This window comes from Heptranchias perlo, unplaced genomic scaffold (genome assembly GCF_035084215.1).
Source record: "Heptranchias perlo isolate sHepPer1 unplaced genomic scaffold, sHepPer1.hap1 HAP1_SCAFFOLD_44, whole genome shotgun sequence".
Classification (NCBI taxonomy): Eukaryota; Metazoa; Chordata; class Chondrichthyes; order Hexanchiformes; family Hexanchidae; genus Heptranchias; species Heptranchias perlo.
Genome location: NW_027139453.1, coordinates 275,047 through 290,412, shown reverse-complemented (window position 1 = coordinate 290,412; position 15,366 = coordinate 275,047).

The window sequence follows — 15,366 nt, the reverse complement described above, 5'->3', positions numbered from 1 at the left end:
GCTCAATATGTTACTTACAGCATACGTGCTGGTAATGACCTACCAGGTACTCCAATTGCTGCCAGAATAGGGTAATAGACGAATTCTATCTCCGCAATTAGAGACGAATGCATTTCTCAGTGAAGGCGATTTATTTTGCTGCTGCAAAAAGGAATGCAGACTGCAATAGTCAGGTAACGAAGATAAAACAGTGGGATAATTATAGTGTAATAAACCCCTAATGGGCCGACCTACTGACATTAATTGCAGACTCTTGAACAAATGAGTGATGGTGCCATCTGACATTTAACAATCACACTTTTACATATCGACCAGCTGAGTAGCCTTTTGGGACAATGAATTGTACAATGACAAAGCCACAATTTCTAAATTTAATGTAATAAATGAAAATTGCAACCACAAGGACAGAGTGTAAGAAATATCGAAACCTCGTTCACCAATGGGTCATTTTTACTTTAATTTTCCGTGCTGCAAATCCCAGGCTGGTCCTGCGATTCCCCGACCGCCCCACTATACACTTTACTGCAATCAATCACATAGTTTCAGACATTCCCTCTCTTTCTGTGCCTCAGTGTCCACGTCTCCCTCCCTCACATACCCTCGTTCGACTTGTCTCCCAAACTTCTCTGTCTGTCAATCTCCCTCTTCCATTCCCACTTTCTCTGGATCTCCATTTTCTTCCTGATTTCCTCTGTTTTTGCCGAACGCGAGTTCACTCAAAATGATTTTCCAGATTGAGACGGATAGATGAGGTCAAGACCAATCATTCTTTGTAGCCCTTGTAGGAGACAGTTTTGTGGTTGGGGTTTTGGACAATGGTTGTTGATTGAGCTGCGCCTTACCTTGCCCAAAACAGTCTGGTCACGAACTGGATCCGCTGGAGTCTGTGGTCGGAGTTATCGTCCAGGAAGTGAAGATCAGGGTTCCATCTTCCGCATATTTTCAGAGAAAGATCAGGGAAAGCGTCGGTCCCGGACCATTCTGTCCCTGTTTAAAAGGGATGTGCTGTCAGTCCAGGATAATTCTGTGTCTCTTTAAAAGGGGTGCGCTGTCAGTCACGGATCATTCTGTGTCTGTTTAAAAGGGATGTGCTGTCAGTCGAGGATCATTCTGTGTCTGTTTAAAAGGGATGTGCTGTCAGTCCCGGATCATTCTGTCTCTGTTTAAAAGGGATGTGCTGTCAGTCCCGGATCATTCTGTGTCTGTTTAAAAGGGATTTGCTATCAGTCCCTGATCATTCTGTGTCCGTTTAAAAGGGATATGCTGTCAGTCCCGGATCATTCTGTCTCTGTTTAAAAGGGATGTGCTGTCAGTCCCGGATCATTCTGTGTCTGTTTAAAAGGGAGTCATGATGTGGAGATGCCGGTGATGGACTGGGGTTGACAATTGTAAACAATTTTACAACACCAAGTTATAGTCCAGCAATTTTATTTTAAATTCACAAGCTTTCGGAGGCTACCTCCTTCCTCAGGTGAAAAGGGATGTGCTGTCAGTCCCGGATCATTCTGTGTCTGTTTTAAAGGGGTGTGCTGTCAGTCCCGGATCACTCTATGTCTGTTTAAAAGGGATGTGCTGTCAGTCCCGGATGATTCTGTGTCTGTTTTAAAGGGGTGCGCTGTCACTCCAGGATCATTCTGTGTCTGTTTAAAGGGATGTGCTGTCAGTCCCGGATCACTCTATGTCTGTTTAAAAGGGATGTGCTGTCAGTCCCGGATCATTCTGCGTCTGTTTAAAAGGGATGTGCTGTCAGTCCCAGATCATTCTGTGTCAGTGTAAAAGGGGTGTGCTGTCAGTCCCGGATCATTCTGTGTCTGTTTAAAAGGGATGTGCTGTCAGTCCCGAATCACTCTATGTCTGTTTAAATGGGATGTGCTGTCAGTCCCGGATCATTCTGTGTCTCCTTCAAAAGGATGTGCTGTCAGTCCCGGATCATTCTGTGTCTGCTTCAAAGGGATGTGCTGTCACTCCAGGAACATTCTGAGTCTGTTTAAAAGGGATGTGCTGCAAGTCCCGGATCACTCTGTGTCTTTTTAAAAGGGGTGTTTTGTCAGTCCCGGATCATTCTGTCCCTGTTTAAAAGGGATGTGCTGTCAGTCCCGGATCATTCTGCGTCTGTTTAAAAGGGATGTGCTGTCAGTCCCGGATCATTTCGTGCCTGTTTAAAAGGGATGTGCGATCAGTCCCGGATCATTCTGCGTCTGTATAAAAGGGATGTGCTGTCAGTCCCGGCTCATTTCGTGCCTGTTTAAAAGGGATTTGCTATCAGTCCCTGATCATTCTGTGTCTGTTTAAAAGGGATGTGCTGTCAGTCCCGGATCATTCTGTGTCTTTTTAAATGGGATGTGCTGACAGTCCCGGATCATTATGTCCCTGTTTAAAAGAGATGTGTTGTCAGTCCCTGATCATTCTGCGTCTGTTTATAAGGATGTGCTGTGAGTCCCTGATCATTCTGTGCCTATTTATCGGGATATGCTGTCAGTCCCTGATCATTCTGTGTCTGTTTAAAAGGGATGTGCTGTCAGTCCCGGATCACTCTTTGTCTGTTTAAATGGGATGTGCTGTCAGTCCCGGATCATTCTGTGTCTGCTTCAAAGGGATGTGCTGCAAGTTCCGGATCACTCTGTGTCTTTTTAAAAGGGGTGTTTTGTCAGTCCCGGATCATTCTGTCCCTGTTTAAAAGGGATGTGCTGTCAGTCCCGGATCATTCTGCGTCTGTTTAAAAGGGATGTGCTGTCAGTCCCGGATCATTTCGTACCTGTTTAAAAGAGATGTGCGATCAGTCCCGGATCATTCTGCGTCTGTATAAAAGGGATGTGCTGCAAGTTCCGGATCACTCTGTGTCTTTTTAAAAGGGGTGTTTTGTCAGTCCCGGATCATTCTGTCCCTGTTTAAAAGGGATGTGCTGTCAGTCCAGGATCATTCTGCGTCTGTTTAAAAGGGATGTGCTGTCAGTCCCGGATCATTTCGTACCTGTGTAAAAGAAATGACAGCCACCCGTGGCTAAGTAAAGAAATCAAGGATAGTATCCGACTAAAAACAAGGACATATAAGGTAGCCAAACTTAGTGGGAGGATAGAAGATTGGGAATTCTTCAAAAGACAGCAAAAAGTAACTAAAGGATTGATTAAGAAAGGGAAGTTAGATTATGAAAAGAAATTAGCAAAAAATATAAAAACAGATAGCAAGAGTTTCTATAGTTATATAAAAAGAAAAAGGGTGGCTAAGGCAAACATAGGTCCCTTAGAGGATGAGACCGGGAAATTAATGGTGGGAAACATGGAGATGGCAAAAATGCTGAACAAATATTTTGTTTCAGTCTTTACAGTAGAGGACACTAAGAATATCCCAACACTGGACAAACAGGGGACTCTCGGGGGGGAGGAGCTAAATACGATTAAAATCACTCAGGAGATGGTACTCAGTAAAATAATGGGACTCAAGGCGGATAAATCCCCTGGACCTGATGGCTTCCATCCTAGGGTCTTGAGGGAAGTGGCAGTAGGGATTGTGGATGCTTTGGTGATAGTTTTCCAAAATTCCCTGGACTCAGGAGAGGTCCCGGCAGATTGGAAAACTGCTAATGTAACACCGTTATTTAAAAAGGGTAGTAGGCAGAAGGCTGGAAATTATAGGCCAGTTAGCTTAACATCTGTGGTGGGTAAAATTTTGGAGTCTATTATTAAGGAGACAGTAACGGAACATTTAGATAAGCATAATTTAATAGGACAAAGTCAGCATGGCTTCATGAAGGGGAAGTCATGTCTGACAAATTTGCTTGAGTTCTTCGAGGATATAACGTATAGGGTGGATAAAGGGGAACCAGTGGACGTAGTGTATTTAGACTTCCAGAAGGCATTCGACAAGGTGCCACATGAAAGATTATTACTTAAGATAAAAAATCACGGGATTGGGGGTAATATTCTGGCATGGGTGGAGGATTGGTTATCAAACAGGAAGCAGAGAGTTGGGATAAATGGTTCATTTTCGGACTGGCAACCAGTAACCAGTGGTGTTCCACAGGGGTCGGTGCTGGGTCCCCAACTCTTTACAATCTATATTAACGATTTGGAGGAGGGGACCGAGTGCAACATATCAAAATTTGCAGATGATACAAAGATGGGAGGGAAAGTAGAGAGTGAGGAGGACATAAAAAACCTGCAAGGGGATATAGACAGGCTGGGTGAGTGGGCGGAGATTTGGCAGATGCAATATAATATTGGAAAATGTGAGGTTATGCACTTTGGCAGGAAAAATCAGAGAGCAAGTTATTTTCTTAATGGCGAGAGACTGGAAAGTACTGCAGTACAAAGGGATCTGGGGGTCCTAGTGCAAGAAAATCAAAAAGTTGGTATGCAGGTGCAGCAGGTGATCAAGAAAGCCAACGGAATGTTGGCTTTTATTGCTAGGGGGATAGAATATAAAAACAGGGAGGTATTGCTGCAGTTATATAAGGTATTGGTGAGACCGCACCTGGAATACTGCATACAGTTTTGTTCTCCATACTTAAGAAAAGACATACTTGCTCTCGAGGCAGTACAAAGAAGGTTCACTCGGTTAATCCCGGGGATGAGGGGGCGGACATATGAGGAGAGGTTGAGTAGATTGGGACTCTACTCATTGGAGTTCAGAAGAATGAGAGGCGATCTTATTGAAACATATAAGATTGTGAGGGGTCTTGATCGGGTGGATGCAGTAAGGATGTTCCCAAAGATGGGTGAAACTAGAACTAGGGGGCATAATCTTAGAATAAGGGGCTGCTCTTTCAAAACTGAGATGAGGAGAAACTTCTTCACTCAGAGGGTGGTAGGTCTGTGGAATATGCTGCCCCAGGAAGCTGTGGAAGCTACATCATTAGATAAATTTAAAACAGAAATAGACAGTTTCCTCGAAGTAAAGGGAATTAGGGGTTATGGGGAGCGGGCAGGAAATTGGACATGAAGCTGAGTTCGGAACGGTCAATGCCCTGTGGGTGGCGGAGAGGGCCCAGGGGCTATGTGGCCGGGTCCTGCTCCGACTTCTTGTGTTCTTTAGATTTGTGGTTGGGATCAGATCAGCCATGATCTTATTAAATGGCGGAGCAGGCTCGAGGGGCCGATTGGCCTACTCCTGCTCCAATTTCTTATGTTCTTATGTTCTTATGTTCTTATGTTTAAAAGGGATGTGCGATCAGTCCCGGATCATTCTGCGTCTGTATAAAAGGGATGTGCTGTCAGTCCCGGATCACTCTGTGTCTGTTTAAAAGGGATGTGCTGTCAGTCCCGGATCATTCTGTGTCTTTTTAAATGGGATGTGCTGACAGTCCCGGATCATTATGTCCCTGTTTAAAAGAGATGTGTTGTCAGTCCCTGATCATTCTGCGTCTGTTTATAAGGATGTGCTTTGAGTCCCTGATCATTCTGTGCCTATTTATCGGGATATGCTGTCAGTCCCTGATCATTCTGTGTCTGTTTAAAAGGGATGTGCTGTCAGTCCCGGATCACTCTTTGTCTGTTTAAATGGGATGTGCTGTCAGTCCCGGATCATTCTGTGTCTGCTTCAAAGGGATGTGCTGCAAGTTCCGGATCACTCTGTGTCTTTTTAAAAGGGGTGTTTTGTCAGTCCCGGATCATTCTGTCCCTGTTTAAAAGGGATGTGCTGTCAGTCCCGGATCATTCTGCGTCTGTTTAAAAGGGATGTGCTGTCAGTCCCGGATCATTTCGTACCTGTTTAAAAGGGATGTGCGATCAGTCCCGGATCATTCTGCGTCTGTATAAAAGGGATGTGCTGTCAGTCCCGGATCATTGTGTGTCTTTTTAAAAGGGATGTGCTGTCATTCCCGGATCATTCTGCGTCTGTTTAAAAGGGATGTGTTGTCAGTCCCTGATCATTCTGTGTCTTTTTAAATGGGATGTGCTGTCAGTCCCGGATCATTCTGTGTCTAATTAATAGGGATGTGCTGACAGTCCCGGAACATTCTATCCCTGTTTAAAAGAGATATGCTGCCGTTCCCGGATCATTCTGTGTCTGTTTAAAAGTGATGTGCTGTCAGTCCCGGATCATTCGGTGCCTGTTTAAAAGGGGTGTGCTGTCAGTCCAGGATCATTCTGTTCCTGTTTAAAAGGGATTTGCTATCAGTCCCTGATCATTCTGTGTCTGTTTAAAAGGGATGTGCTGTCAGTCCCGGATCATTCTGTGTCTTTTTAAATGGGATGTGCTGACAGTCCCGGATCATTATGTCCCTGTTTAAAAGAGATGTGTTGTCAGTCCCTGATCATTCTGCGTCTGTTTATAAGGATGTGCTGTGAGTCCCTGATCATTCTGTGCCTATTTATCGGGATATGCTGTCAGTCCCTGATCATTCTGTGTCTGTTTAAAAGGGATGTGCTGTCAGGCCCGGATCACTCTTTGTCTGTTTAAATGGGATGTGCTGTCAGTCCCGGATCATTCTGTGTCTGCTTCAATGGGATGTGCTGCAAGTTCCGGATCACTCTGTGTCTTTTTAAAAGGGGTGTTTTGTCAGTCCCGGATCATTCTGTCCCTGTTTAAAAGGGATGTGCTGTCAGTCCCGGATCATTCTGCGTCTGTATAAAAGGGATGTGCTGCAAGTTCCGGATCACTCTGTGTCTTTTTAAAAGGGGTGTTTTGTCAGTCCCGGATCATTTCGTACCTGTTTAAAAGGGATGTGCGATCAGTCCCGGATCATTCTGCGTCTGTATAAAACGGATGTGCTGCAAGTTCCGGATCACTCTGTCTTTTTAAAAGGGGTGTTTTGTCAGTCCCGGATCATTCTGTCCCTGTTTAAAAGGGATATGCTGTCAGTCCCGGATCATTCTGCGTCTGTTTAAAAGGGATGTGCTGTCAGTCCCGGATCATTTCGTACCTGTTTAAAAGGGATGTGCGATCAGTCCCGGATCATTCTGCGTCTGCATAAAAGGGATGTGCTGTCAGTCCCGGATCATTTTGTGTCTTTTTAAAAGGGATGTGCTGTCATTCCCGGATCATTCTGCGTCTGTTTAAAAGGGATGTGTTGTCAGTCCCGGATCATTCTGCGCCTGTTTGAAAGGGATGTGCTGTCATTCCCGGATCATTCTGCGTCTGTTTAAAAGGGATGTGTTGTCAGTCCCGGATCAATCTGTGTCTGTTGAAAAGGGGTTTGCTGTCAGTCGAGGATCACTGTGCGTCTGTTTAAAAGGGATGTGCTGTGAGTCCCTGATCATTCTGTGCCTGTTTATCGGGATATGCTTTCAGTCCCTGATCATTCTGTGTCTTTTTAAAAGGGGTGTGCTGTCAGTCGAGGATCATTCTGTGTCTGTTTAAAGGGGATGTGCTGTCAGTCCCTGATCATTCTGCGTCTGTTTAAAAGGGATGTGATGTCAGTCCCGGATCATTCCGCGCCTGTTTAAAAGGGATGTGCTGTCAGTCCCGGATCATTCTATGTCTGTTTAAAAGGGATGTGCTGTCAGTCCTGGATCATTCTGTGTCTATATAAAAGGGGTGTGCTGTCAGTCCGTACCATTCTGTGTCCGTTTAAAAGGGATATGCTGTCATTCCCGGAACATTCTGTGTCTGCTTATAAAGGATGTGCTGTCAGCCCCGGATCACTCTGTGTCTGTTTAAAACGGGTTTGCTGTCAGTCCAGGATCATTCTGCGTCTGTTTAAAAGGGATGTGCTGTCAGTCCCGGATCATTCTGTGCCTGTTTCAAAGGGATTTGCTGTTAGTCACGGATCATTCTGTGTCTGTATAAAAGGGATGTGCTGTCAGTCCCGGATCATTCTGTGTCTTTTAAAAGGGATGTGCTGTCAGTCCCGGATCATTCTATGTCTGTTTAAATGGGATGTGCTGTCAGTCCCGGATCATTCTTTGTCTTTTTAAAAGCGATGTGCTGTCATTCCGGATCATTCTGTGTCTATATAAAAGCTTGTTAATTTAAAATAAAATTGCTGGACTATAACTTGGTGTTGTAAAATTGTTTACAATTGTCAACCCCAGTCCATCACCGGCAACTCCACATCATATATAAAAGGGGTGTGCTGTCAGTCCGTACCATTCTGTGTCTGTTTAAAAGGGATGTGCTGTCAGTCCCGGATCATTCCGTGCCTGTTTAAAAGGGATGTGCTGTCAGTCCGTACCATTCTGTGTCCGTTTAAAAGGGATATGCTGTCATTCCCGGAACATTCTGTGTCTGTTTATAAAGGATGTGCTGTCAGCCCCGGATCATTCTGTGTCTGTTTAAATGGGATGTGCTTTCAGTCCAGGATCATTCTGCGTCTGTTTTAAAGGGATGTGCTGTCAGTCCCGCATCACTCTATGTCTGTTTAAAAGGGATGTGCTGTCAGTCCCGGATCATTCTGTGTTAGTTGAAAAGGGATGTGCTGTCAGTCACGGATCATTCTGTGTCAATTTAAAAGGAGTGTGCTGTCAGTCCCGGATCATTCTGTGTCTGTTTAAAATGGATGTGCTGTCAGTCCCGGATCATTCTGTGTCTGTTTAAAAGGGATGTGCTGTCAGTCCCGAATCACTCTATGTCTGTTCAAATGGAATGTGCTGTCAGTCCAGGATCATTCTGTGTCTGTTTTAAAGGGGTGTGCTGTCAGTCCCCGATCATTCTGTGTCTGTTTCAAAGGGATGTGCTGTCAGTCCCGGATCATTCTGTGTCTGTTTAAAAGGGATGTGCTGCAAGTCCCGGATCACTCTGTGTCTGTTTGAATGGGATGTGCGTTCAGTCCAGGATCATTCTGTGTCTAATTAATAGGGATGTGCTGACAGTCCCGGAACATTCTATCCCTGTTTAAAAGAGATGTGCTGCCGTTCCCGGATCATTCGGTGTCTGTTTAAAAGGGATGTGATGTTAGTTCGTACCATTCTGTGTCCGTTTAAAGGGGTATGCTGTCATTCCCGGATCATACTGTGCCTGTTTAGAAGGGATGTGCTATCAGTCCCGGATCATTCTGTGTCTGTTTAAAAGGGAGGTGCTGTCATTCCCGGATCATTCTGCGCCTGTTTAAAAGGGATGTGCTGTCAGTCCCGGATCATTCTGTGCCTGTTTAAAAGGGATGTGTTGTCATTCCTGGATCAATCTGTGTCTGTTTAAAAGGGGTTTGCTGTCAGTCCCGGATCATTCTGTGTCTGTTTAAAAGGGATGTGCTGTCATTCCCGGATCATTCTGTGTCTGTTTAAAATGCATGTGCTGACAGTCCCGGATCAATCTGTCCCCGTTTAAATTGGATGCGCTGCCGTTCCCGGATCATTCTGTGTCTGTTTAAAAGGGATGTGCTGTCAGTCCCGGATCATTCGGTGTCTGTTTAAAAGGGGTGTGCTGTCAGTCCCGAATCACTCTATGTCTGTTCAAATGGAACGTGCTGTCAGTCCAGGATCATTCTGTGTCAGTTTCGAAGGGATGTGCTGCAAGTCCCGGATCACTCTGTGTCTGTTTAAATGGGATGTGCGTTCAGTCCAGGATCATTCTGTGTCTTTTTAAATGGGATGTGCTGTCAGTCCCGGATCATTCTGTGTCTAATTAATAGGGATGTGCTGACAGTCCCGGAACATTCAATCCCTGTTTAAAAGAGATATGCTGCCGTTCCCGGATCATTCTGTGTATGTTTAAAAGTGATGTGCTGTCAGTCCCGGATCATTCTGTGTCTGTTTAAAAGGGATGTGCTGCAAGTCCCGGATCACTCTGTGTCTGTTTAAATGGGATGTGCGTTCAGTCCAGGATCATTCTGTGTCTTTTTAAATGGGATGTGCTGTCAGTCCCGGATCATTCTGTGTCTAATTAATAGGGATGTGCTGACAGTCCCGGAACATTCTATCCCTGTTTAAAAGAGATGTGCTGCCGTTCCCGGATCATTCGGTGTCTGTTTAAAAGGGATGTGATGTTAGTTCGTACCATTCTGTGTCCGTTTAAAGGGGTATGCTGTCATTCCCGGATCATACTGTGCCTGTTTAGAAGGGATGTGCTATCAGTCCCGGATCATTCTGTGTCTGTTTAAAAGGGAGGTGCTGTCATTCCCGGATCATTCTGCGCCTGTTTAAAAGGGATGTGCTGTCAATCCCGGATCATTCTGTGCCTGTTTAAAAGGGATGTGTTGTCATTCCTGGATCAATCTGTGTCTGTTTAAAAGGGGTTTGCTGTCAGTCCCGGATCATTCTGTGTCTGTTTAAAAGGGATGTGCTGTCATTCCCGGATCATTCTGTGTCTGTTTAAAATGCATGTGCTGACAGTCCCGGATCAATCTGTGTCTAATTAATAGGGGTGTGCTGTCAGTCCCGGATCATTCTGTGTCTGTTTAAAAGGGATGTGCTATCAGTCCCGGATCACTCTGTGTCTGTTTAAAAGGGATGTGCTGTCAGTCCCGGATCATTCAGTGTCTGTTTAAAAGGGATGTGCTTTCAGTCCCGGATCATTCTGTGTCTTTTTAAAAGGGATGTGCTGTCACTCCCGGATCATTCTGTGTCTGTATAAACGGGATGTGCTGTTAGTTCGTACCATTCTGTGTCCGTTTAAAAGGGATGTGCTGTCATTCCCGGATCATTCTGCGTCAGTTTAAAAGGGATGTGTTGTCAGTCCTGGATCAATCTATGTCTGTTTAAAAGGGGTTTGCTGTCAGTCCCGGATCATTCTGTGTCTGTTTAAAAGGGATGTGTTGTCAGTCTTGGATCAATCTGTGTCTGTTTAAAAGGGGTTTGCTGTCAGTCCAGGATCATTCTGTGTCTGTTTAAAAGGGATGTGCTGTCATTCCCGGATCATTCTGTCCCTGTTTAAAAGAGATGTGCTGTCGTTCCCGCATCATTCTGTGTCTGTTTAAAAGGCGTGTGCTGTCAGTCCAGGATTGTTCTGTTCCTGTTTAAAAGGGATGTGCTGTCAGTCCCGGATCATTCTGTGTCTGTTTAAAAGGCGTGTGCTGTCAGTCCAGGCTCATTCTCTTCCTGTTTAAAAGGGATGTGCTGTCAGTCACGCATCACTCTATGTCTGTTTAAAAGGGATGTGCTGTCAGTCCCGGATCATTCTGTGTTAGTTGAAAAGGGATGTGCTGTCAGTCACGGATCATTCTGTGTCAATTTAAAAGGAGTGTGCTGTCAGTCCCGGATCATTCTGCGTCTGTTTAAAAGGGATGTGCTGTCAGTCCCGAATCACTCTATGTCTGTTCAAATGGAATGTGCTGTCAGTCCAGGATCATTCTGTGTCTGTTTAAAAGGGGTGTGCTGTCATTCCCGGATCATACTGTGCCTGTTTAGAAGGGATGTGCTATCAGTCCCGGATCATTCTGTGTCTGTTTAAAAGGGAGGTGCTGTCATTCCCGGATCATTCTGCGCCTGTTTAAAAGGGATGTGCTGTCAGTCCCGGATCATTCTGTGCCTGTTTAAAAGAGATGTGTTGTCATTCCTGGATCAATCTGTGTCTGTTTAAAAGGGGTTTGCTGTCAGTCCCGGATCATTCTGTGTCTGTTTAAAAGGGATGTGCTGTCATTCCCGGATCATTCTGTGTCTGTTTAAAATGCATGTGCTGACAGTCCCGGATCAATCTGTCCCCGTTTAAATTGGATGCGCTGCCGTTCCCGGATCATTCTGTGTCTGTTTAAAAGGGATGTGCTGTCAGTCCCGGATCATTCGGTGTCTGTTTAAAAGGGGTGTGCTGTCAGTCCCGAATCACTCTATGTCTGTTCAAATGGAACGTGCTGTCAGTCCCGGATCATTCTGTGTCAGTTTCGAAGGGATGTGCTGCAAGTCCCGGATCACTCTGTGTCTGTTTAAATGGGATGTGCGTTCAGTCCAGGATCATTCTGTGTCTTTTTAAATGGGATATGCTGTCAGTCCCGGATCATTCTGTGTCTAATTAATAGGGATGTGCTGACAGTCCCGGAACATTCAATCCCTGTTTAAAAGAGATATGCTGCCGTTCCCGGATCATTCTGTGTCTGTTTAAAAGTGATGTGCTGTCAGTCCCGGATCATTCGGTGTCTGTTTAAAAGGGGTGTGCTGTCAGTCCAGGATCATTCTGTTCCTGTTTAAAATGGGTGTGCTGTCTGTCCCGGATCATTCTGTGTCTGTTTAAAAGGGATGTGCTGTCAGTCCCGGATCACTCTGTGTCTGTTTAAAAGGGATGTGCTGTCAGTCCCGGATCATTCTGTGTCTGTTTAAAAGTGATGTGCTGTCAGTCCCGGATCATTCGGTGTCTGTTTAAAAGGGGTGTGCTGTTAGTCCAGGATCATTCTGTTCCTGTTTAAAATGGGTGTGCTGTCAGTCCCGGATCATTCTGTGTCTGTTTAAAAGGGATGTGCTATCAGTCCCGGATCACTCTGTGTCTGTTTAAAAGGGATGTGCTGTCAGTCCCGGATCATTCAGTGTCTGTTTAAAAGGGATGTGCTTTCAGTCCCGGATCATTCTGTGTCTTTTTAAAAGGGATGTGCTGTCACTCCCGGATCATTCTGTGTCTGTATAAACGGGATGTGCTGTTAGTTCGTACCATTCTGTGTCCGTTTAAAAGGGATGTGCTGTCATTCCCGGATCATTCTGCGTCAGTTTAAAAGGGATGTGTTGTCAGTCCTGGATCAATCTATGTCTGTTTAAAAGGGGTTTGCTGTCAGTCCCGGATCATTCTGTGTCTGTTTAAAAGGGATGTGTTGTCAGTCCTGGATCAATCTGTGTCTGTTTAAAAGGGGTTTGCTGTCAGTCCAGGATCATTCTGTGTCTGTTTAAAAGGGATGTGCTGTCATTCCCGGATCATTCTGTCCCTGTTTAAAAGAGATGTGCTGTCGTTCCCGCATCATTCTGTGTCTGTTTAAAAGGCGTGTGCTGTCAGTCCAGGATTGTTCTGTTCCTGTTTAAAAGGGATGTGCTGTCAGTCCCGGATCATTCTGTGTCTGTTTAAAAGGCGTGTGCTGTCAGTCCAGGCTCATTCCCTTCCTGTTTAAAAGGGGTGTGCTGTCAGTCCCGGATCATTCTGTGTCTATTTAAAAGGGGTGTACTGTCTGTCCCGGATCATTCTGTGTCTATTTAGAAGGGATGTGCTGTCAGTCCCGGATCGTTCTGCGTTTGTATAAAAGGGATGTGCTGTCAGTCCCGGATCATTCAGTGTCTGTATAAAAGGGATGTGCTGTCAGTCCCGGATCATTCTGTGTCTGTATAAAAGGGATGTGCTGTCAGTCCGGACCATTCTGTGTCCGTTTAAAAGGGATATGCTGTCATTCCGGAATCATACTGTGCCTGTTCAGATGAGATGTGCTATCAGTTCCGGATCATTCTGTGTCTGTTTGAAAGGGATGTGCTGTCAGTCCCGGATCATTCTGTCTCCGTTTAAAAGGGATGTGCTGTCAGTCCCGGAACATTCTGTGTCTGTTTAAAAGGGATGTGCTGTCAGTCCAGGATCATTCTGTGTCCGTTTGAAAGGGATGTGCTGTCAATCCCGGTTCATTCTGTCCCTGATTATAAGGGGTTTGCTCTCAGTCCCGGGTCGTTCTGAGTGTTTACCGGTGGAAGAGAGATCAGACTGTGAAATATTTAAGAGCAAGTGGAGCGAGCTGGATCGTCGGGTGTGATTCATAGCTCATGTGGATGCAATACTGGGGTGGAGTTAAGTGTTAAATGTCCTGCTTGTGTTCCTGGCACATCCTGTCAGATGAGCTCATGTTTCAAACCATGTAGTGGGGCCAAACACGCAACCTTGTGATCTGAAAGATAGAGAACTGACAACTGAGGCAAGCTGCCAACTGATCCACCGTCACACAGAAGGGAAATTTTCCCAGAATATTTTCAGAGAGTCCCTCCCCGTGCATCGGATTATAAATTGTAAACAATTTTACAACACCAAGTTATAGTCCAGCAATTTTATTTTAAATTCACAAGCTTTCGGAGGCTTCCCCCTTCCTCAGGTGAACGATGTGAACATCGTTCACCTGAGGAAGGTGAACGATGTGAACATCGTTCACCTTCCTCAGGTGAACGATGTGAACATCGTTCACCTGAGGAAGGGGGAAGCCTCCGAAAGCTTGTGAATTTAAAATAAAATTGCTGGACTATAACTTGGTGTTGTAAAATTGTTTACAATTGTCAACCCCAGTCCATCACCGGCATCTCCACATCGGATTATAAATACAGCAAACTCTCTGAGTCTAGAGACAGAACTTGTGAACTCCGGCCGTCTGATCCTGATTCTGAGGAACTCAGCGGAAGATGATCAAAGTCCTGCTCTTGGTATTTGGAGTCCTGGTGCTGACTCACTCCATCAATGTTCAAGGGGGGTTCAGGGAAGATCGTGATGGTTCAGGTCTGTACATTTCCCCGATCTGTCAGCAGAAAGTGATCAGATAGTTTTGTATTTTTTAATCTATTTTATTCTCTGACTGAAGCTCACGGTTTGATTGGTAAAATGAATATTATAGAGTTATAGAGTTATAGAGTTATAGAGTTATACAGCACGGATAGAGGCCCTTCGGCCCATCGTGTCCGCGCCGGCCATCAGCCCTGTCTACTCTAATCCCATATTCCAGCATTTGGTCCGTAGCCTTGTATGCTATGGCATTTCAAGTGCTCATCCAAATGCTTCTTGAATGTTGTGAGGGTTCCTGCCTCCACAACCCTTTCAGGCAGTGAGTTCCAGACTCCAACCACCCTCTGGGTGAAAAAGTTCTTTCTCAAATCCCCTCTAAACCTCCCGCCTTTTACCTTGAATCTATGTCCCCTTGTTATAGTACCCTCAACGAAGGGAAAAAGCTCCTTAGTATCCATCCTATCTGTGCCCCTCATAATTTTGTACACCTCAATCATGTCCCCCCTCAGCCTCCTCTGCTCCAAGGAAAACAAACCCAATCTTCCCAGTCTCTCTTCATAGCTGAAGCGCTCCAGCCCTGGTAACATCCTGGTGAATCTCCTCTGCACCCTCTCCAAAGCGATCACATCCTTCCTGTAGTGTGGCGACCAGAACTGCACACAGTACTCCAGCTGTGGCCTAACCAGTGTTCTATACAGCTCCATCATAACCTCCTTGCTCTTATATTCTATGCCTCGGCTAATAAAGGCAAGTATCCCATATGCCTTCTTTACCACCTTATCTACCTGTTCCGCCGCCTTCAGGGATCTGTGAACTTGCACAGCAAGATCCCTCTGACCCTCTGTCTTGCCTAGGGTCCTCCCATTCATTGTGTATTCCCTTGCCTTGTTAGTCCCTCCAAAGTGCATCACCTCGCACTTTTCCGGGTTAAATTCCATTTGCCACTGTTCCGCCCATCTGACCAACCCATCTATATCGTCCTGCAGACTGAGGCTATCCTCCTCGCTATTTACCACCCTACCAATTCTTGTATCATCAGCGAACTTACTGATCATACCTTTTACATTCATATCCAAGTCATTAATGTAGACCACAAACAGCAAGGGACCCAGCACC